Source organism: Paramormyrops kingsleyae, chromosome 3 (assembly GCF_048594095.1).
Source record: "Paramormyrops kingsleyae isolate MSU_618 chromosome 3, PKINGS_0.4, whole genome shotgun sequence".
NCBI classification, from domain to species: Eukaryota; Metazoa; Chordata; class Actinopteri; order Osteoglossiformes; family Mormyridae; genus Paramormyrops; species Paramormyrops kingsleyae.
In genome coordinates this window covers 23,180,655-23,203,727 of record NC_132799.1, presented here as the reverse complement: position 1 = coordinate 23,203,727, position 23,073 = coordinate 23,180,655, and the positions used below count along the sequence as shown (strand labels likewise).

At 46.2% G+C, this 23,073-nt stretch overlaps 1 long non-coding RNA gene across 2 annotated transcripts in view; it reads right to left on the bottom strand.

The window, feature by feature from the left end:
• Positions 1-356: 356 nt before the first annotated feature.
• LOC111846125 (uncharacterized) overlaps positions 357-23,073 on the bottom strand; it is a 48,792-nt gene continuing 26,075 nt past the window's right edge. The window contains exons 3-5 of one of the 2 annotated variants that reach the window (XR_011989544.1): positions 8,670-8,794; positions 5,655-5,825; positions 357-958 (exon numbers count right to left, since the gene is read on the bottom strand). This is a non-coding gene — a long non-coding RNA (uncharacterized lncRNA). The remainder of the gene's footprint in view (positions 959-5,654; positions 5,826-8,669; positions 8,795-23,073) is intronic. The other variant, XR_011989545.1, reaches the window with a different exon arrangement.

Below are 23,073 nucleotides of genomic sequence, written 5' to 3'. Positions count from 1 at the left end.
ATGTGCCCAACAGTGACATCACTCTGACCCTGAGGTTTGAGAGTCTTATCCCACTCAGCCATACACCAAAATTTCAGTGCGTTTAGGACGTCTTCTATGGCACCTTGAGACTCCTTCATGACCTTCTTTACTCAACACCATCTTCTAAGATGATAGCAAAGAAGTGCGCAACACCTGGGTATTACGCCACCCTTGAGAACAGCACTCAGCCTTTGATACAGATAACATTCATGCCAGCTGGCCTCTTATTGCACCAAATTCAGCCATTTCAGATAAAGACAGTGGGACATCTAGGCACTCGTGCCCATATCCAGTGGAGATAACAGGCCCTAATAGAGACTCCAACTGCTTTAAGATTCAAGAGATTCAAGAGAGTTTATGGTCATATGCGCAACAGTCACACTCCACGATCTGGTCCCTGATGAGCACAAAACACATACAAATTCAGCTGCTTACAGTAAGAGAATAAATATGAGAACAATTATTACATTAAATATATAAACACCATGTATACAAGTGACCGGGTTGTTGTGGGAAGTCTGTAGACGTCCATTATGGCAACTTAACCCAGTGAAGAGGGAGACAATGTACCAGCACCTCCGTGGGCTAAACAGCAAGGAGAAGCAATGCTGCTTTTGTCGATGTCCTCTTATGTATCCAATTGATGGCTGGGATTTTCTCCAGCACTGCCAGCCTCATGCCCTTACTTATACTGCCAATGTCTGTCTAATGAATCCATTTGTCCATATTGTCATATCAGACATATACTGTCTGTTTAGGTCCTTCCTGCTCTTTTCAGAAACCCCACATGGATTTTCCCAAGTCCTTCAAATAATGTTTTCAGAGGAATGTCATCATTGACATTGTTCCATGGTCCTCGGGCTGAAGCCAAGAGTCGTCTCCATGGTGATGCTACACAGCCAGTCCGGAACTCTTTTGTTGTGTTGGCATACGGACCCTTTGAAACAGCATGAAAAGAAGCCTGGTTATCTCCTGGCAGCTAAAGTAATACAAGGATACTGAATTGCAAATCATTGTATTGAAATCTTCTATATCATACTGTTTGAAGGTCAAATCATAACTGTACTATACAATATACTTTATCAAAATGTTCCCAATCAGCTGTCACTATTTCCTTTGTCAATTTACACACACAGTGCTGCAGTGGTCAGCATGGTCACTTCATGCCTCTGGGACCTGGGTTCATGGCTCCATGTATGTGGAGTTTGTATCTTCTCCCTGTGTCATTGTGAGGTTTCCTCCAGTTACTCTACTTTTTCCCCACAGTCCAAAAACATGCTTTAGTTAATTGCAGTTACCAAACTGCCTGTAGATGTGTGTGTGCTCTGTGTGTGGGTGGTGGTCCATTCTGGGTTGTTCCCTGCCTTGTGCCCATGGACTCCAGACCTTCTGTGAGCCTGAATAGGAGAAGTGGTTTCTGAAAATGGATAAAAATGATACCCATATCCTTGTATAAAAGTTAATGTAACCAAAGTTTTTGCCTCTTAAGGAGAATACCACAGTTACCAAAAACAGGATAAATGGGATTTTGCAGTTTTCAATATAAATATATGCTTAAAATGATCCCATAGTGACAGTGTTCCACATGGTGTTGTCTTAGGGTGCTAAACAGAGGACATCTTTGGGGTCCCAGACAGAAGAAACTGTGGACTCAGGGTGCCAGACAGATGGTGGACTATTTTAGGGTACAGGACAGAAGAAGGACCATATCGGGGTATCGAACAGGAGACAGTCTGTCTCGGGGTGAAGGACAGAAGAAGGACAATATCGGGGTATCGAACAGAAGACAGTCTGTCTCGGGGTGAAGGACAGAAGGAGGACCATATCGGGGTATCGAACAGAAGACAGTCTGTCTCGGGGTGAAGGACAGAAAATAAACTGTTTCAGGGTCCTGGACAGAAGACAGACCGCTTCATTGTACAGGATAGAACATAGACCATCTCATGGTACTGCACAGAAGATGGACCTGATGCAGGGCAGAAGTATGAGTGAGGAGTGAACTCAAAGACTGATTTACCAGGAGAGCCAGCACTCCTCTTCCACTTTGCACAGGCTTGCTGTAAAGTTATAAAAGAAAATGGTGTCCAATCCATCCAGTTTCCTCTTAAATCAAATCAACAAAAAATTCAGAGTGCAAGTAGGCAGGTAGGGGTCAGGGAAGCTGGAGACCAAGGCTGAGTTTCATTGGACTGTAATAGCAGGAGTTCTTCCTCAGGGGAAGCACTGAAAACCCACTGAATAATAATAATAATAATAATATAATTGCTATTATTATTGTTGTTGTTATTGTTACTACCATTAAGAATTTTTCAAATCTCACAGGCATTGCTAAAAAAAAAGACAACGCTGATGAGGGCCCAGCTTTGACTCTTCGAGATTCCAGCCAGTCTGCTTGATGCTTTGACTCTTCGAGATTCCAGCCAGGCTGCTTCATGCTTTGACTCTTCGAGATTCCAGCCAGGCTACTTGATGACGGCGGCACCACAGAGAGACACGGCTCGTTTAAAGGTGACACGAGGCCAGGCCAGATAAGGCAGAGCTTCTCCTTCGTATGTGGAGGTTGCACACCAAGATCCACAGAGAAGAGGGACTTGCTTCTCAAGATGGGACAAGCTGAGATAAGGAAAGCTGTTCAGATCTGGCTGATGAATTGTACTGGATTATACCCTGCAGCATGTGACACCTGAAGGCTGCACAGCGCCAATTCTTATCAAGCGGGGTCTGCCAGGTGAAAGTGAAGCCAGCAACATCAGCTAAAGGATGCATCAGCACTCTTGGCATCCAATCAGGACTAGATGGTCCAAGGAAGAGGTATCACAAGGCCACCACAGCTAAGATTTAGCACTGTCACAGACACATAAATACTCCTGTTTCTCATGGCTGGGTATGACATGGAAATACAGGCTTAAAAGATCAGCGGTTTTAACAATGAAATTCTGATTGGGAGAGGTCAGGCTGTGTTTACTGCTCAGGCTGCCCAGCAGTGACACAACAGCACATACAGAGAGAACCCTGAGAGCACACTATCCCACAGCGATGCACAGTGCGTACTGCTGTGCAGAATAAAGTCGGAGTGTCTTTTCACAATCATAATGTGCGGCCCAGTGATGGGGGGGGACTTTAAAATAAGCGGTAATTAACTGGTGGCACCAATCAATGCAGGAACCCCCATGACTTATTTGCACAAAATTCCCTGAGCTCACTTATGAGAAGAAAAAAAATGACATTTACCTCTGACACTTCCCGTAGTTTGCTTATTCGGGAAATGCTGAATTATACAGGAAGTATATTTTGAAAATAATTAAATGGAAAGTTGTTAGTGTATTGCCTTGAGGTTTCACTGTGCAAATGGTGTGCTATTTATGGGAGCAGTCACAACGGAAGACAATCCTTCTATGCAGATAATTTACAAAGAATGCATAGTAATACCAGCTGCTGTGGGTGAAGGACATCCTACACCCTGCTTAGTCACTGCAGTCCGGACTGACACTGCAGAGTAATACCAGCTACTGTGGGTGAGGGACATCCTGCATCCTGTTGAGTCACTGCAGTCAGGACTGACACTGCACAGTAATACCAGCTACTGTGGGTGAGGGACATCCTGCATCCTGTTGAGTCACTGCAGTCAGGACTCACACTGCAGAGTAATACCAGCTACTGTGGGTGAGGGACATCCTGCATCCTGTTGAGTCACTGCAGTCAGGACTGACACTGCACAGTAATACCAGCTACTGTGGGTGAGGGACATCCTGCATCCTGTTGAGTCACTGCAGTCAGGACTCACACTGCAGAGTAATACCAGCTACTGTGGGTGAGGGACATCCTGCATCCTGTTGAGTCACTGCAGTCAGGACTCACACTGCACAGTAATACCAGCTACTGTGGGTGAGGGACCTCCTGCATCCTGTTGAGTCACTGCAGTCAGGACTGACACTGCAGAGTAATACCAGCTACTGTGGGTGAGGGACATCCTGCTTAGTCACTTTTTTACAGAGAAGTCATATAGAATAAGATAAAGTAAGAATATTTCTGATAATAAAAATATTTCTTTGTGCAAATAAGCAGACATATTCCTAATATATAGCTTTTTGTGTCACTTATGTTTTTATTGGTCTGCATGATGTTTGCATGTCTTATTTGATATCACTTTTCCTTAAAAAATTTCATATTTTAAAATGTTTTCTTATAACCCAGAAATACAGAAAAGCGACTTATAGGTTATATTTGATAAAAAAAAAGGTATCCATTTCTTTAATGCAGTTCAGGGGAAAATATTTGCTCAAGAATTCCCAGATTGCCAGAACTCATCTGTTTCACCCTGCTTGGCATTCTGTTGGTACTGGGTTAAGAATCATTACTCATTGAACGCAAAGACCCTGCAAAGATAACAATGCTAATTTGTGCATGGCTGTGGGGGTGATGCCGTTTTTCATTTTAAATATGGACTCTTTTTTTTTTTTACTCCAGTGAGCCTGACAGCTGCCTTCAACAATGTGCATGGTGTATATTTCATACACACCATTAAAATACTACACTAATTGTTTCAGTGAGGCTGCCTCAGCTCTCCCTACAGACAGAAGCGTGTAACGGACACAGCAGTTAAGATCATTTCAGTAATTGCTGTGAATGATGTATTGATCTAAATCCCCCTTTGCACTTATCATTCATCTATGAAGCAGACCTTGTTCTTTAGTTAGTTTAAGATATCATTCCATTTCATATTGCCATTTTCACAATAGATATTTCCACTGTTTTTACCATAGGGATACGTTCTTTGCACATTTATTTACCTATAATAATATATAGCTCTTTTTACCCTGTTACCTTTGGATTGTTATCTCAAGTATGCAGACCACCCCCAGCATCAAAAATGGACTCATCTACTGGTGTCCTGCCAATCATCCCAACTGTTGGATGCCAGATGGGCACATGCCCACCAATCCCCCCCCGAATATAAGGAATGCGTCATTTGGTCTTGTATGTCATGTTTACTTAAGGTGAGCCCTGCATTTAATTTAGTATGTTAAAGAGCACGCAGTAAAAGCCCATTCAGGTGCAGCTGCAGGCAGGGGCAATGTCAAACCACGCATTTGTGTGGAGCTTCCAAGTAGAGACCTGCACTCCCGCGGGACCCAACGCACCGAGTGCGGTGCGGGACAAGATTTGATGGGTGAATGCGGGTTCGGGCGGTAAGGTCCTCATGTATGTGCGGGTTGCGGGAGAATAGAATTAATCGCGGGACTCCGGCAAAATGGAATTACCTTAAAATTAATTTATTAAAAACAAATACTCATTTATCTACTGCACAAAAGCAACAAGAACGACTAAATTAAAATAATAAAAATTTACAGGCGAATCGTCTACAGAAACTACAATTGCCGCGCTCTGAGTGCCGGGGGACGTAACCGGACACCCCAAGAAGGAATCAGCCTGGTGCTTGGACGGGATGGCATGTTCTGAAAAGCTCCTCGTTCGGTTCCATGTTCATCATTCCATTTAATTAAACTCAAATAAAATGAAGCATATTTGTTTATTTTCCGTTTCTTTTTATATATACTCAAAAGGAAAGCAAGTGAAACAAATAACAGAGTAGCGGGAAGAAGCGGTAAAAATAAAACTACTTATATGTTTACCTGCGGGATTTTGCGGGCGGGAGCGGGACAAAACTTGAATACTGCGGGCGGGAGCGGGAGAAAATAATATATATTTTTTGCGGGAGTGGGACAGAATTTTGCGGGAGCGGGCAGGAGCGGGACTGAAAAATCCGTCAGGCGCAGGTCTCTACCTCCAAGGTTGGTGGGCCCCTGCTGGTCACAAACAGTCATTACATCATGGGGACAGGGGGCCTCAAAGTGAACATTTTGAGTGGGGACTCAGAAACAGCAAGTCTGCCCCTGGCTGCAGGCCATCAAATGATGAACCATCAAGACACAACAAAATATGAAGTCTCTGACTTATCAAAGTGATGAACATTCAAGTCACATGTTCTTGAAGACCAAATGTCTGCCTCTATTGACCAGCCATCAGGAAAAGCAGAGGTCCTGTTAGATGTCTGTATCTGTAACTGGAGGATTAAGGCCGGGATGGAGAACTGACCCGACGGTTCCCAAAGGGCCAAATATGCTTGTCAAAAGCTGCTCTACTACACATCATTAAATTGGTAGATGGACAAGGTTTAAATACATGTTAATTATGTTTCCATAAGATCAAATGTATGAATTTTAAACAGGTGCCCATTTGCATATGTGGCTTATCTGCTATTCCCAACCAAATCCAATAGAGCAATAGTGTGATACTGTCTCATCAACCACAGATTGTGTTATTGTCCAAATACAAACATCACTCTGAGATCTCAGTATAGCATGAAACACATCAAAGGCTTGACAGGGATTCTTTTACTGATGCTTCTTAACTCATTCAGTCTCACAAAGCAGAAGAATCCACGATGACAATGCACAGTGACATCATCTATCCGCAGTGACACTCCGGCGTGTCTAAAGGGAGTGTCACCACAACGCGGTCGATGCTAATCACACATGTGGCATATTCACCTCGCTGCCGGGGCGCTCATTAAGCATGTGTGATGTTTTATGCATATTATCAGCTGAAAGGAAAGCCAGATCTTCACTCTATCACAAAGGGGATTGGCACCGGAGGGCTTTTCAGCGAGAAGAGACAAAATCACTGGACAGCAAGCCTCAGCAGGTTAGGGGTCCATCCCATATCATCAAAGTACGAAGCTGGCCAAAAACAAGGGCCCGCATCAGCCTACCAGTCAGCTATGAGCCACTCATGTAAGCACATGAGAACCAGGCAGCCCGTCATGTGGCCTCTGATCTGCTGAAACTAGGAGCATCACTGCAGGCTGTGTGATGCTCACAGTCCAAAGCCTGAAAATGACCATGTCACTGCCGGCTATGCAAAGCTCACAGTCTGAAGCCTGAAAATAACCTCAATTAGATGAACATTTGAATATGGGCAAAATTCTCAGACCACAACTTCTGCCGAAAACTGTAACATAAACAAGAAAATTGCCCTATTCCATAACCCAAATTCAAGAAACGTAAACGGACTTATATCATCAGTGCAAAAGCACACGCTCAACAGCCATCGTGACATCAGCAGCAGAAGGCTGCCTCCTCAGTACCGCAGAGAACAGGACAATTTTACAGATAAACAGTCTGACCAAAAACCCCAAGATGCTTCATGACAGCATATATTTACATTCATCTCCAGAACATTGAGTGGGTGGCAGACTCCTGGGCAAAGGATTCTTCTTTCAGCAGAAGACTGCTTCTGCCATTTTCAGATATGAAGAACATTTTCTCGTGCAGTGGCACAGATGCCAGTGGATGAACCTCATGCACGGTGGCAGGGAAGCCGGGCACACCCAGGGCAGAGCTGGGTGACACTGAGCCCGGCATCAGATACTCACTACAAAGCCACCACAAAAAAAAAAAAAAACAAATCTGACCCATGAATATCAGCTAGCATCGTTGGACATCACTGCTAATTAGCCAACCATCTTCACAAACCCAAAATTTTTATGAAGGTGCAACAGGCCGAGTGGATCTGGCTGGCCAGGAGTCAGGAGAGAGCAGTGGGTGAGGAGAGGCAGAAGATATAAGTGGGTGAGGAGAGGCAGGAGAGAGCAGAGGGTGAGGAGAGGCAGGAGACAGCAGAGGGACAGGAGATGCAGGAGACAGCAGAGGGACAGGAGAGGCAGGAGACAGCAGAGGGACAGGAGAGGCAGGAGACAGCAGAGAGGCAGGAGACAGCGGAGGGACAGGAGAGGCAGGAGACAGCGGAGGGACAGGAGAGGCAGGGGACAGCGGAGGGACAGGAGACGGCAGGGGACAGGAGACGGCAGGGGACAGGAGAGGCAGGAGACAGCAGTGGGTGAGGAGAGGCAGGAGACAGCAGAGGGTCAGGAGAGGCAGGAGACAGCAGAGGGTCAGGAGACGGCAGGGGACAGGAGACGGCAGGGGACAGGAGACGGCAGGGGACAGCAGTGGGTGAGGAGAGGCAGGAGACAGCAGAGGGTCAGGAGAGGCAGGAGACAGCAGAGGGTCAGGAGAGGCAGGAGACAGCAGTAGGATCCAGGGTCAGCCATCCTCAAAGTGCTTCCAGCATAAGGTTTTGCTTGGGACTCAGCCACCCCTCCATTGACTGTGTGACTATGGCACATTTCTGCTTAGTACTTAAACACATTGCCCACCACGTGCAAGCCGGATATAATTTAAGTAGGCAGAGCAGGTGGCAAGGCGGTCCAGCTGCATGAAACACATTGCATGCATAGCACGCTCTCTGCCGGTGAAGAACACAGAAATCCCAGGCGCACAGGTGATTGTTTAAAGCACCATACTTCTGCTCTGAGGAAGCACCCTGAACGCCTGAGGCCGTTTGGTGACTCATCAGCTCGGGCACGCTGTGCCTGCGGCGGCCTGATGAGCTAGGAGAGATCTACGTACTGACACCAAAGGAAATGCAATTCTAGGTAATATTCCTTTTCTTTTCCTGTGGTTCATCTGGTTCATTTGGTTGCCACCAATATCATTTTGCTTGGGGCCAGAGAGACTCCCTCCCATTGCCCCCTAAATCCACACAACGTGACAGGAAGCTCCAGCAGTCACCCCAACAACACTGACCGTCACGCTCTTCATGTGCAGACCATCTGTAGGACGGGGTGGGTGGTCCATGTCTGTTCATCATCAGAGCCTCAAGGGATTCTTCATTCCTCATTTATTCAGGATTGTTTCTTCTCTCTTGAGTACTGTGAAAATTCTACATAGCATTTGTGAGTACTCCAAATATCCTACACAGTATCAGTGAGTACTGTGAAAATTCTACATAGCATTTGTGAGTACTCCAAGTATCCTACACAGCATCCATACGCCATTGATCTTAATAATCAGGTGTAGACACAGACCAACATACACCTCACATTCAACTACATCTATCAGAGCACATTTTTCTAGAGTGCTGCATTACGAGACAGTAACAACAGCATAGATGCTGTTTTAATGGCCATTGTACACTCAGCTGGCCTGTAAGAATCACCCGTTCACCATCAGATATCACCCAGCTGACCTGTAAGAATCATGCATTCACCATCAGATATCACCCAGCTGACCTGTAAGAATCATGCATTCATCATCAGATATCACCCAGCTGACCTGTAAGAATCATGCATTCACCATCAGATATCACCCAGCTGACCTGTAAGAATCATGCATTCATCATCAGATATCACCCAGCTGACCTGTAAGAATCATGCATTCATCATCAGATATTACCCAGCTGACCTGTAAGAATCATGCATTCACCATTCGATATCACCCAGCTGACCTGTAAGAATCATGCATTCATCATCAGATATCACCCAGCTGACCTGTAAGAATCATGCATTCACCATTCGATATCACCCAGATGACCTGTAAGAATCATGCATTCACCACCAGATATCACCCAGCTGACCTGTAAGAATCAAGGATTCACCATCCGATATCACCCAGCTGACCTGTAAGAATCTGCCTGGCTTCCCTCTGGTCTGTCTAGATGTGTGAACTCCTTCTTGACCACCAGCATTTCTCTGGGCCCAGAGATTCACACAGTGAAAGCTGCACCACGCTTTGTAGTGGTTAAAGCAGCAGAGACACTGATCAACAAGCACACCAACACAGCAGCAGGCATCCAGCTCCAACAGGCAGAGCCTTTCATATATCACATGCAAGCTTCTGACATCACATGAGAATCTGAACAGAGTCTGAACAGTGCTGAGTATGCTGACCATTTACCTAACTTTTTACCTTATACACAATCACCTCTGCAATGTTAGAAATCACTTAAAAAATAACCTAATGAAGTCTAGTTTTCCGAGGTCAAGAAGGAGAATAGAGCACCAGGCCGGGTCCAATGAAGATCCACTCTGCATCTCAGTATTTCAGAACCACGCCCCGTGGTTCCCGACTCCAGCAGACAGTCAAACGACAAATGAACAGCAGAGCTCACAAGCACAGCTACTGTGCTTGGGGGGAACATGGGACACACAGAAGTGTGACTCTTCCCTACCTGTAGGTGCCCTGTCTACATGGGACTACGAGGAGCCCTAGAGAGACCTCGCCAAGACACCCTCAGGGTGACCTTCTCCCTGCCAGCTGCACACTGGGACACATCCTGAGCTAAACTCTGCAATTCATTGCTTGAATTGAATTCCTTTAAAGTGATGCTAATTAGGAGCTAAGGGCACAGCAATGCCTGGCACCTCTGAGGGGGTGTCACCGGCATACGTAACAGATCCTCCCTCTGCAAATCCAAAGCCTCCGTTTGCTTTGTGCTGCTGCTGTCCTGCTGACTCACTCTCCCCAAGGGCTCGCCGTTGGCTTCGGAAACAGTTTGGAGGGTCTGGACCGCAGCCGTGAAGCCCATGGCAGTGTTACAGCACAATCAAAACAACAGCATGTACTTCAGCTGCAGTGTTTTATAAAATACCACAGTTAAAGCTGAACGTGCGTCACAAACTCCTAACAGCTGCAGAATATTATTCAAGGTGAGTCATGTGACAGGCTATTTATGGATTAGCAGCCTTAGCACTCCAAGAAAAGGAAAGGAAATTCCAATGGATTTAAGAAAGAATGGACAGTAAATGTCATCATGTGATGAAAGCACAGCACCACACAGAGCAGTGGATGCTGGGAAGGCATTTGCCCTGGTGGTCTTCTGGGTGTGGTAAGAACACATGGCTCGAACCCGGTCCTGTCACGAGCAGCTGTTCTGGTCACACGGATGTCACACACACACATGTGCCTGACGTTACCACAGTACCCGATTCTCAGAATTTGAATAAATAAAAACTGCTGGGAAATCAGCATACACAGCAGGTACTGTATGCTCCTTCATACCACAGTAATCACACTGAAAAGAAACAGTGTGTGGCACAGCAAACGGGTGGGACTCTGCTTGGATAACTAGCAAACGAGAATATTTCCTCCTCATTCCAGGCTCAGGCTGACCCCGCCCCAGCTGTAATGCTGAATAAAGTGGCCTGATTTCCCCGTTCATTAAATGGCGAGTGGTGAGAATATGACAGGAGAGCATGTTTGCCAAGACCGGACCGGGCCGCCAGGTGGGCCGAGGGCACAAGGGCCTCCTCGCAGAGAACGAGGGACACATAAGCTTTGGAAAGAGAGCAAGTGCTTATACCTGAAGGACAGTATTCGCGCTAGATAGCCACGGACAGGACCGGACAGCTCGCACAGTTAATTGTTCCTTTGCCAACGTTCCTCCTGATCTGGGTCTCTCTGGAATTTCTTAATAGCTAATGTAAATTTATGAGAAAATGTGCAATCAGGTGCCAAAACCCAAGGTGTAAATGAATATTATGATTATAAATCCCAGCAAAACCAGAGTAACCCCAAATCTGCCCCATGGATCCCCGAATCAGATCCCCCCCGAGTCGGACTGCCACAGCAGCCAGATTATGCACGCAGAGGCCCTTGTCTCATGCTGTCCAGAGAGGTCAAGCCACCTCCTGTACAGCTACATGATTTAAAATGCACATAATTCAAGCAACGGCAGCAGTACGGGATATAGGGCTTGCACAGCGGGTGAGAACCCTTCACCAAAAGTGCCTAGGAAGATTTCAGCTGTTGTACCTTTGAGAGTGTGAAAAGTCCCCCCCCCCTTTGGTTTTCTAAGAACAGAGGTCACTTGACACCTGAATGACCAGAGTAAAGCTATCTTAATTTAGGAATATTATACGCAGATCATAATGCTCAGAGGAGCTAAAAGAGGAAGAGGGTTATAAAAATCTGAGACTGCAATCAAAAAACTAAACAAAACTGACAAAAGTTTTGGTTGGTCACTTATAGTTAAGGTTGGGGCTGGATAAGGCTGGGTTAAGGTTGTCATTGTTGGGAAATTAATGTAGAATTCACATAAAAATATGAATACATGGACTGTGCATGTGTGTTTGTGTCTGTCTGTGAGACCCTGTACTGGAAAATGGATGGATGTTCAGAGAAATATCATCATACTGGTATGATCCATCTTCCAGCACTTAGGAGATTCCTGGCAGAATAACTGCATATTGGACTCCCTCAGTCTGCAGGAGGAAAAGTACAGAAGCACAGAGTGAGCATAGGAACACCCACAGTGAGATAAGAGCAGCTTCAAAACGTCACTGGATCAGAGGTATTAGTGCAGTAAGATAAGAGCAGCTTTAACGTGTCACTGGATCAGAGGCATTAGTGCAGTGCGATAAGAGCAGCTTTAATGTGTCACTGGATCAGAGGCATTAGTGCAGTGAGATAAGAGCAGCGTCAATGCATCACTGGATCAGAGACAATAGCACATTGAATTATCAGAAGACAGTGACTGGTAAATATTGGCAACATGAAAGTGAAAGCAAATGGCATGATCTGTAAGTGATACAAAACACCTCTATGGGCACTAATGGGTCCAACGGGGTCAGTGCTTCAGTTGTTAAGTAACCCATTCATAAGGCAGAGACGACTGCTGAAGTCAGACCTAAGTTAACAATCCCCTCGTCTGCCATTTTAACATAAACAGTGTCTGACTCAGACAAATTAAAGCAGGAAACCCGTAATTTTTATGAATTCTCTGAGTGTAGAAACAATATTAGAATAGAATAGAATAGAATAGAATAGAAATACTTTTAACACAACTCTCAGGAACAGATCTAAGGGTGGTGTCGTGTGGGTCAAGAGGCTGTGCCTGTGATCAAAAGGTTGATCTGTTTAAATCCCAGGGTCGGCGGAGTGCTTCCACATTAGCTCCCCGTTCAGGCCCCAAGTGCTGCAGCAGACGTTAGGATCCAGTTTTCATAACTGAACAGTGCATTGGGTAAAAGCATCTGCTAAATGAAGGCAAGGCTGGTGTTTCCCCTTAAGCAAATATAACGACAGATTAGGTCCATTGGCGCTGTGGTGCTGGTCAAGGGTGCGACAGGGAAAACGCGCCCAATGGGAATGTCTCCCCTAAGGCATGAACCGTCACAGACTTACATGATGTCACCTGGCAAGTCAATGAGAGCGAGAGGCTGCAAGGGTTCGACACAGTAAACATAGTAATAGGACAGTATGTAGCGGCGTTACCTTGACAACGTCAAAACATGTTCCTTATTATTGTGGGTTTGGGACATTTTAAATGAAAAATTGCACTTTCTTCATGGTCAAGGCGCATAAGGGACTGAAACTGCCTTATTTGAATGTGTCCCAAGCTCTTGCATTATAGAGTGAGTGACAGGTATTTGGCAAAGAATCAATTCACTCATCTTTGTCAAAACAGCATCATTAAGCGAAAACTAAAGGAAATGTTTTGATTACCATTTACACTTCTGGGCTTCCACTTGTAATCCTGTGTTTCACGTCCTGTGAACTGTGGGTAATTCCCTCAGGCAAAGTCTGCAGAAATGCAGACTTATGGATAGTGTGCATAAAGAGCTCAAAATGCCTGCGAGAGAACCCGCATGCACTTGGCGATTAGACCATGGGACAGCACTAAGCCCTCAAGGCCACAAAATCTGCGAGACCGTGAGTGTGGACATGGGTATTGGGCCACTCTCTCACCGGCGCATTTGTGGGCAGGTTGGGCTCCCCATTCAGCCCCGAGTAAAGCAGCCTCCAGCTGGCGGAACGTGTATAGATAGTGGGAGAACAGGAAAGCCCAGAGGCAGAGCTGAGGGCACATTCAAAGGCACAGTGTTCCTCTGCAAGCTGGAGCCCATCACTCATCCAGAACACAAGCTTTCTCCATAATCCTGTGCATTTCACTTCTCTGTAAGTGACATTAAGCGTCTCCCACCTAAATGGAAGTTTATTTTTAAACCAGGCTCATACTGAAGCATTGCTCAATAGGGAAAATGCCATATTAAAGGCAGAGAATCGAAATGTAATTTATTGCAAATACTTCTGGAGCGAAATAAAATATCCTTCATATCACTGCACCCAGTATATTGAGCTTTCTGAAATTCTCATTGCAGAGGTTAAAATAGCTGCAACATAAAAGCACACATATCATATAAGTATGGGGGAAACACAAGTGTTTGACCAGCAACAAATCAGCCCATGACAATGCAGAATAACCATGCCATTGTTTGTCTGAGGCATCTGCATCTGGCAACCCAGATAATTTAGAATAATTCCCCACTGGTTGTCTGAGGCTGTGGACACATACAGTACTCACCTGGCAACCCAGATAGTTTACAATAACCCTGCCACTGTTTGTCTGTGGCTGAGGGCACAAATACATCTGGCAACCCAGACAGCACCAAACTAGGCTGCAAAGAAAACAAACAGCCATGTTTATAGAAAAGGTGCTGAGAGTAAGAAAAAGGAGATGGCGTAAATATTAGACAGACGACACACACACAATGATCTCACCCTTCTTCTGCTCCTCAGTATGAGGTTTTTAATGCGACTGAAGATTGTTTCCATGGAATGTAACTGCAAGTGATCCCACCCGGCCCATAACAGGCCATATTCTCTGGGATTACAGCACATCTACAGCCTGCTGGCGATTACAAGACAGCAAATATCAGCCCATAACAGGCCTTATTCTCTGAGATTACAGCACATCTACAGCCCGCTGGCGATTACAAGACAGCAAATATCAGCCCATAACAGGCCTTATTCTCTGAGATTACAGCACATCTACAGCCAGCTGGCGATTACAAGACAGTAAATATCGACCCATAACAGGCCTTATTCTCTGAGATTACAGCACATCTACAGCCCGCTGGCGATTACAAGACAGTAAATATCGGCCCATAACAGGCCTTATTCTCTGGGATTACAGCACATCTACAGCCAGCTGGCGACTACAAGACAGTAAATATCGGCCCATAACAGGCCTTATTCTCTGGCCCATATTAGGTCCTCCTTTCTGTTTGAATCGAAGTTCATAAGTGATTCATACTCTGCCCTTTATTAATGAAGTGGGCCCTCTGGCACTTGGGTGGATCTGGATCGATCTGCCGTTTATAAGCTAAAATGGAAAGGGTGGGGGTGGTCATGCAGGGGGCAGTGACCAGCCTCCTGTCACTGCTTGATTTACGGCAGCTGAAGAATCTGGCATCTGACTTGATGGGACCAGCAGAGTTTCCTCACACAAGGCTGAGGGCTGGAACCGCATGGTTCACTATTCAATCCCAGACTGACTTGCTTATTCATTCATTAAGTTATTTTAGTAAATTATAGGCTTACAATGCTGAATTGACATCTGATGTTTAGCTCTATGCTCAGCTAAATCTTTCACAAGGTGAGCAGCCTGTTCTAACGGAAATAAGCCCAGAGCAGAGCAGCTCTGAACAACAGGATTATCCCCCCAGGGAGGGGCTCATCTGAGTGCGCCACCCACCACACTGTCAGGGGGGTCCTGGGGTTCCAGGCCAGCTCATAATTAACTGGCCTTGATTAAGCCACTGATTGACTGAATCACATAATTAAACTCACATTTCATCACGATTTAGTTGAGAACTTGCTCTTTTAATTTTATTCCAGTGTGTTAATCTGCATTTTCAGGCCCTGTATAAAGAAAACCAGCTTCTTCATTATTCTTTGTAAGTGTGTGTGTGTGGAATACATTCCTGTCCTGCATTTAGCTCTGCAGGCACACACACACACAAGCACACACAGATAGAAACACACACTAACACACACACACACAGTCATATGCACACACAATCTGTTTAACAAACAAATGGAATTTAACCCGAATCTAACTATTCAGATTAATTTATTCGAAGGCTAAGAACAATGAGTATATAATCTTAGTGCTGGTTCAGTTAGTCAATAAACAACTTTTCATATTAGCATCTGTGCTTGACACCATGGTTATGAAACGATGAAGAGCAATGAATGGGTGCCGCATAAGAGGATGCCCCCCCGCGCGGCAGCGCCCCCCGCTTCTGGTCTGCTGGCGGCCGCTTTGACAGAGAGCAGAGCAGAGCAGAGCACGCTCCTCTTCCTATTTAATTATCCCGATTCTCCATCTGGCAGCAGACACCTTGGCAGAGGTAAACACAGACATCAGCACACAAGCTAAACAGCGGGCCCACATTCCACGACCGTCTCCAGCACACTCTCCTGAAAAAAATGCGTTATCACTTTGCCGTGCGGTTATGTGGCCAACTCTCTCAGTGCTCCTGTCCTGAGGTCCAAATGAACAATATCAATCACACCCTGTGATTTCACACTGAGGGTAATTTCTGTTGACTGGCAAACTTTTTTCAATCGCTGCTGGATCCTGGTTAGCAGGCGGGGGGGGGGGGGGGGGGGGGTAAGAACTATTTAATGTGAAGTTGTGCATGAGCTTCCAAGGTACTTGGTGCCCATTTTTAACCTTTGAGCAACTGACCCTCAAAACATCTCTACACAGACGTATATCTGACAAAAAAGATTACAAAAGCTACAGTAGGTGTAGATGGAGTCTGGTGCTTCTCAACTGCAAAGCTGCCATGAAGCTGTTGAGGTCTCTGAGGACCAGTACGTTCCTGAATTACCCAGAACATTATGCCCAGATATACATGACATAGCAGGGAGAGCACCCCCACCCACACACCCCCCAGGGTGCAGTGGGACCCGCAGCACTATTCTGGGCATTCATATAAATTGTGGGAGAACATAAGCACAAAGGGGAAACGGCTTGGACCGGATATTGACAGTGTCTAACACAGCTGAACAGATTCATCTTTCTGAGAGATCGCAGCACGTTTGAGACTGCAAAGTGCAGCTTTTAATGCGCAGCTGAGTGGCTGGACACTCCGGCTGCTGAAGGTTGTCGGCAAGCTAAATTCTAAGCAAAGATTGAACAAAATAACCCTTGGAAGAATTAGCAGCGACGCTCAGGCACGAAAGCCGGAAGGCGACAAAGGGAAGAGGAGGATTCTGGGAGGGGAGCGACTGGCGGCCTGGGCACATTGTGCATGCAGCAGTCAAGGCTGGGCGGCTGTATTACTACTGATGACATGCGGTGGGACGGCAGGACGGACGCTTATTATCATCCCAGAAAGCTACATTCTGAAGCCTGCGCGAGTGTAGCACCGCAGGGGCATCTCAAAGGGGCAGCCTCCTATTAAAGTCCAACAAATATATTACCTCAGAAACGGCATCAGTGAAACACTAACTGCACAGGAAAGACAGAATGCTTGGCAGTTTCAGTCTTCCTTTTTTAGGCATAAACCTGATTAACATGTTTCCTGTAATTTTGCATTAAAGGCTAGATGTGCCGTCCAGCTATAAACTCACTAGAACAGAGTCCCCTACTGCTGTGGAATATTGCTAATGAGGGAGCCTGACCACAGGACATCATGCTAATCTCTCTGAACCTAAGGAGTACCCGGAGCACAGACAGACAGCATGCGGTATGAAACCATCACCGGCCAGACATCCGGCCCGGTGCTCTTCTGTCCAGGGAGACACACGTTTGGCAAGATGCCACAGCCCTAGGGTGCACTTTTTGACACCCACCAGGTGACCTTCCCACTGCATTAGTGCCGTCTGCGCTGCCTGAAGCTGCGGATAACCTGTCTTTGTGGAGGCTAGAGTTACGTAAGGAAAGCGATTACGGAACAGATCGATAAGCCCGCAGACTGTTCCCAAACTCACTCAGTCCGCAGCAGCAGCCAAAAGAAAGGCTGCGGATTATTGTGATCAATCGCAAAAATCCATCACATGTCCATTGAGCAAAGGTTTCAACCAATCACAGCTTGACATTGAGCTGGCACGTGCCATGACATCAAACCTACAGCACCTGTTTATGTTGAGTGACTCACAGGAGTGTGTCATTAAATTATTATTATTTAATAGTTTTCAGCATATTCTATTGGTGTGCTGTGTACTTTTTGTTTATTTATGTGTATACATGTATGTATATACATATACATACATACATAGACATATATTAGTTCTTAATGAATGATCCTGGAAAAAGGGAAGTGTGTCTGAAATGAGAATCTCATGCCCATCCCTGATCACCCACAAAAATGGGTACGGCACCTCCTGTCCAGCTGGACCCGGAAAGCTCCGGCTCCCAGCCCCTTGGGCCGACAGAAGCGGGCAGGGCATGCCCAGTGAAATGGGCAGTGGATGTGTGTCTGTCTCGCAAGCACCTTAATGCCGTTTCATATTTATCCATGTATCTGCTATGTCATTAAGAAAGGTCTGCAGAAAACACCTGAAAACACAGGAGAATGACTATCGGTAAAGAATTAAATGTGTCACCCTTCGGTAGAAGCGTAAATCAGATTAGAGATGATGCTCAAAGAGAAATGAATGAGGCTTCCCTGAATTCCGGTCATCCATCCTGGATCACGGTTTTGGGATAGAATGCAGATCTAAATTCAGGGTTTCCCTCCAGAACATTTCTAAACATTCCTCATCCTATGGCACAGTTACAGTATGTGCTGCCATCGGCTCTGTAAGATGAACTCAGTGCATCTATTTTAATATCACATATTCATATGTTCTGCTTGTACACGGACCGAATTAAAATACTACTTTCCAAACAAGCATAGCCTGATTCAAAGCATCTTTCCCAGCTTGGTGAAAAATGTAATCAGTGTGGATCCCGCGTGAAATGAAGTTTCATGTCCATTATAATGAAGGAACAAGACAGTTGAGGAGAGAATTTTTAAACTATATATATATATATATAAACTCATACATACCCACCTCTAATAAGCTTAAGAAAGCACACTCATGTTAACAGAGCTGAATCCATAAAGTGGGGAAAGGGATTCTTAATTCAGCTGCCATCATCTTAGATGATAAAATAAAACCCAGAATGTGTGATTTAAGAGTAAAAACAAAAAATGGTGATGTGACCACGGCGACCTACAGAGTCAATCCTGAGACAGCACAAAGGAAAAGGTTTAATTTGAAAAGCAGACACTCACACATGAGAGAGAGATTTACATTTAAAAAGGCCTTTGAACTTCAATTGCTTTAAATAAGAAATAAACATTAATATGTGTAAAAACAGAGCTTCTTACCCACAAGCAGAGTAGTGGAAAACAGGTGACCACTGATATCTGCTTAAAGCTTCAGGGTAGGATTAAGCGGAGAACGGAGGAAGAGTGTTGTTGGGAAAGACCAGGGCAAGGATCGGGCAAAAGTCAGGGTGAGGGTCAGGCAGGGGCCAGGGTTAGGGTCAAACAGGGGCCAGAATCAGGGTCGGACAGAGGTCAGGGTTAAGGTCAGGCAGGAGTCAAGGTTAGGGTCAAGCAGGAGCCAGGGTTAGGGTCAAACAGGGGCCAGGGTCAGGCAGGGGTCAAGGTTAGGGTCAAGCAGGAGCCAGGGTTAGGGTCAAACAGGGGCCAGGGTCAGGCAGGGGTCAAGGTTAGGGTCAAGCAGGAGCCAGGGTTAGGGTCAAACAGGGGCCAGAATCAGGGTCGGACAGAGGTCAGGGTTAAGGTCAGGCAGGAGTCAAGGTTAGGGTCAAGCAGGAGCCAGGGTTAGGGTCAAACAGGGGCCAGAATCAGGGTCGGACAGAGGTCAGGGTTAAGGTCAGGCAGGAGTCAAGGTTAGGGTCAAGCAGGAGCCAGGGTTAGGGTCAAACAGGGGCCAGGGTCAGGCAGGGGTCAAGGTTAGGGTCAAGCAGGAGCCAGGGTTAGGGTCAAACAGGGGCCAGGGTCAGGCAGAGGTCAAGGTTAGGGTCAAGCAGGAGCCAGGGTTAGGGTCAAACAGGGGTCAGAATCAGGGTCGGACAGAGGTCAGGGTTAAGGTCAGGCAGGAGTGAAGGTTAGGGTCAAGCAGGGGCCAGGGTTAGGGTCAAACAGGGGCCAGGGTCAGGGTTGGACAGAGGTCAGGGTCGGGCAGGGGTCAGTGTTAGGGTCAGGGTCAGGCAGCTGTTTCATTTAGCGGCTGCTTTTCTGTTCTGCACACTGATGTCTCCGGTCCAAAATGATATACTTCGAAGCTTATTCACAGCCTCTTCCTGCCAAACTGCTCTTCAGGTACCATTTGTTTCACAGTCAGGACAGTTCACACAATTGTGTGCAGTCAAAAGAATTCACTGTGAAACAGTGAGCACATTTTCACTGTTAGATGCACTGAGCGATTAGTGTGTGGGCAGGCTCAGTGTACAGCTAGCGGATGCCCAGCCCATCACAGACATAGGAATGTTATCCGGTGAGGGGCCAGCTTTACACTGCAGCACGTAGTGGCAGTGGGGGTACTCCCCCCAAACCCCCTACATTAGAGGAGAACCTCTCGCTTGTCAAATGACCATAGTACACACAGAACCCCATGCCCTGAGAGCATGCCATGCCAGTGCAGGACATCAGTCTTTACCGTGGTGACACTGTCCTTAATGAAGGACAAATCAAAGTTTATTTACCAAATGCACAACAGTACAGTATACAACAGAAGATGCAGCCAATTAAATGAGTTTAACTGAGACATAAGAACTGACATAAGAAAATGAAACTGAATAAAGTAAGACGGAAATGTGGAAAATGTCCACTGATCCTTATCCTTACTGCATGGAGCTTGGACTCAGTTCCACATTTGTGATACTAGTCCTGACAGTGGGGTCTGTTACATTGGCAAAAGGAGCCCAAACTACATTAGAAATTCCATCAAATAAACATACGCAAGGCGTGTTGTGCTTCTGTCTGCATAAAGGTGGCAAACCGCAGACTCTGCTCGGTACCGTACATGCTAAGCAGCTCTGAGCTGCCGGAGGTCTCTGCCGCAGGTCTCTGGAGTCACTCATACTCCTTTACTGCGGCTTAATTTAGACCCTCAACAAGCTTTCAGAAAGCTACACACACTCAGGAACCTTCGGCCGTTGCCACGGCGACCGGATATATCTGTCTGAATGAGAACACTTCATTTCATTCCTTGTTTCCTATTAAATTGGTTTGTTATTGAAAAGAAATTCAGACTGTCCCTTTTTCACATCCGTAAGCCGGCACTCGGGAAATGAATCAATAAAAGATTATCCTTCAGATAGCGAAGTGGGAATATCCACCATTTTAAACGCCTCCCTTATTAAAGACGGGCTGCCCAACAGCAGGGTTACTGCAGCAATGCCGTGGACCCGAGAGCAACCGCGTTCTTCTCCTGGGGAATCAAAACAAACAAAGCTGGCTTCATTTAAACCATGAAATGACCTCAGATGCAGAATTAATATGCTGGTTTCCCCTGCCCTGTGTTTCTAGCACGGTTTTCAAACTGCATTAAATTTCAAAAGCACATAATTTCAGTGTCAGAAAATCAAAACGAGAATAAACTACTTAACCCACCTTAAAAATGCTCCCAGATAAAATGCAAATGAAACACACTGAGCTTTTGCCCCGTTTTGGTTTTGCGTCCACAGCATATCAACATTGATGTAAACGGTCAGCTCGCTTCACTGGCCACACTTGTGCCAGTGCCATGTTGCAGTGCAGTTCACGCCATGCTGACTCCACGCCAAAGCACACAGTGGCTCCAGTGTGGGGTAGGAGATGTGACGCAGCTGCTGTGACGTGGCTGATATAATGTGGCTGATGTGATGCGGCGGCTGTAACGCAGCTGATGTGTTGTGGCTGCAGTGACACAGCTCTTGTAACATGGCTGAGCAGCTGCTGTGATGTGGCTGATGTGAGTTGGCCGATGTAAAGCAGTTACTGTGACGTAGTTGACGTGATGTGGCTGATGTAACATGGCTGACGTGGCCAATGTGATGCAGCTGATGTGACGTGGCTGACGTAAGATGGATATGTGATGTGGTTGCTGTGACGCAGCTTATGAGATGCGGCTGACGTGATGTGGCTGAGACAATGTGGCTGCTGTGATGAAGCTGATGTAACACAGCTGATGTGACGTGGCTGATGTGATGCAGTTGCTGTGATGCAGCAGAGCTGATGTGATGTGGCCGATGTGATGCTGTTGCTGACGCTGCTGATGTGGCATTGCCGAGCAGCTGTAAGGCCCTAGCTGTGCATATCATTAAAATGACATAACACTGACACACACATTAAAAGGAACAATAATTGCCTTGGCGACTTACTTCATCCAAAGCTTATTATGATTATTAATAACTGTTTACCTTATAATTTGGATGGAATATAGCATGATTCTCTCATTTCTGCTGTGTGAAAGGTTGAAAGACCCACTCAGTAGGGAAATATTCAGCACTGACATTATTACTGTCCTCAGTCTGCCACAAAACCAGCCATCTGAGTGACTGGGTCCCAAATCGTCTTGTCAGTGAAGAATTCATTGACCTGCTGCAACACCAGATTCAGCATCTCCACTGCCTCGGATAATCTCGTTATGAGGGGACGTTTCCTCCGTTTCTTCTGTTTCCAGTTCCCTGGCCGCGCTGAGACAGCAGAGTCACTGAAACACTTAAATAAGTTTGCTTGGCAGCCCCTTCAGGAGCCATATTAAGCAGCATCTGAGGGCCGCCTTGCACACGTTCCTGTCATTAATTCCACACAGCCGCTCTGTTTTGCTATAAGAGGTACTTTATCTTGAGCAGAGCTTAACACCTTAATCAAATTAAAGTGAAGATATCGCCCCAGGGTAAGGGAATCCCTGTAACCAAAACCAAAACACATTTCGGGGGGAGGGGGGGGGGGCACCAAAACAGACTCTCTGTGTCGAAGCTGCAGGCGAGGAGGGCGACTTGCAGCAAAGCATCAGAGGAAGGTGCTGTTTTATCAAGGCTAACCCTAACAAGCGTTCATAATGAGGCTGACATTTCCCACGGCTTCCTGGGACTTTAAGACGTGATTACTGAGCTGTCGGAGCTGCAGCAATGCAGACTGACTGTACCTGTGCCTTTAGCGCCAACTCAGGCTGCCAGGCGGCTTGAGCTCCAGCGTTTCCGCACGTGAACAAAACGCCATCATGCCACGCGATTTTATCACCCAGCTCATCCTCACGTTCAGTCAGCCGGATTTCGAGGAAACGGAGCTCCGCTAATCAGCACAGACCAGGGCCCCAGGGCCCACCAGTAACTGGCACCTCGCAGAAACAGTGGGAACGCTGGCGCGGTCACCATGGGAATGTCACAGGATGGAAACACGCTTGCATGGGA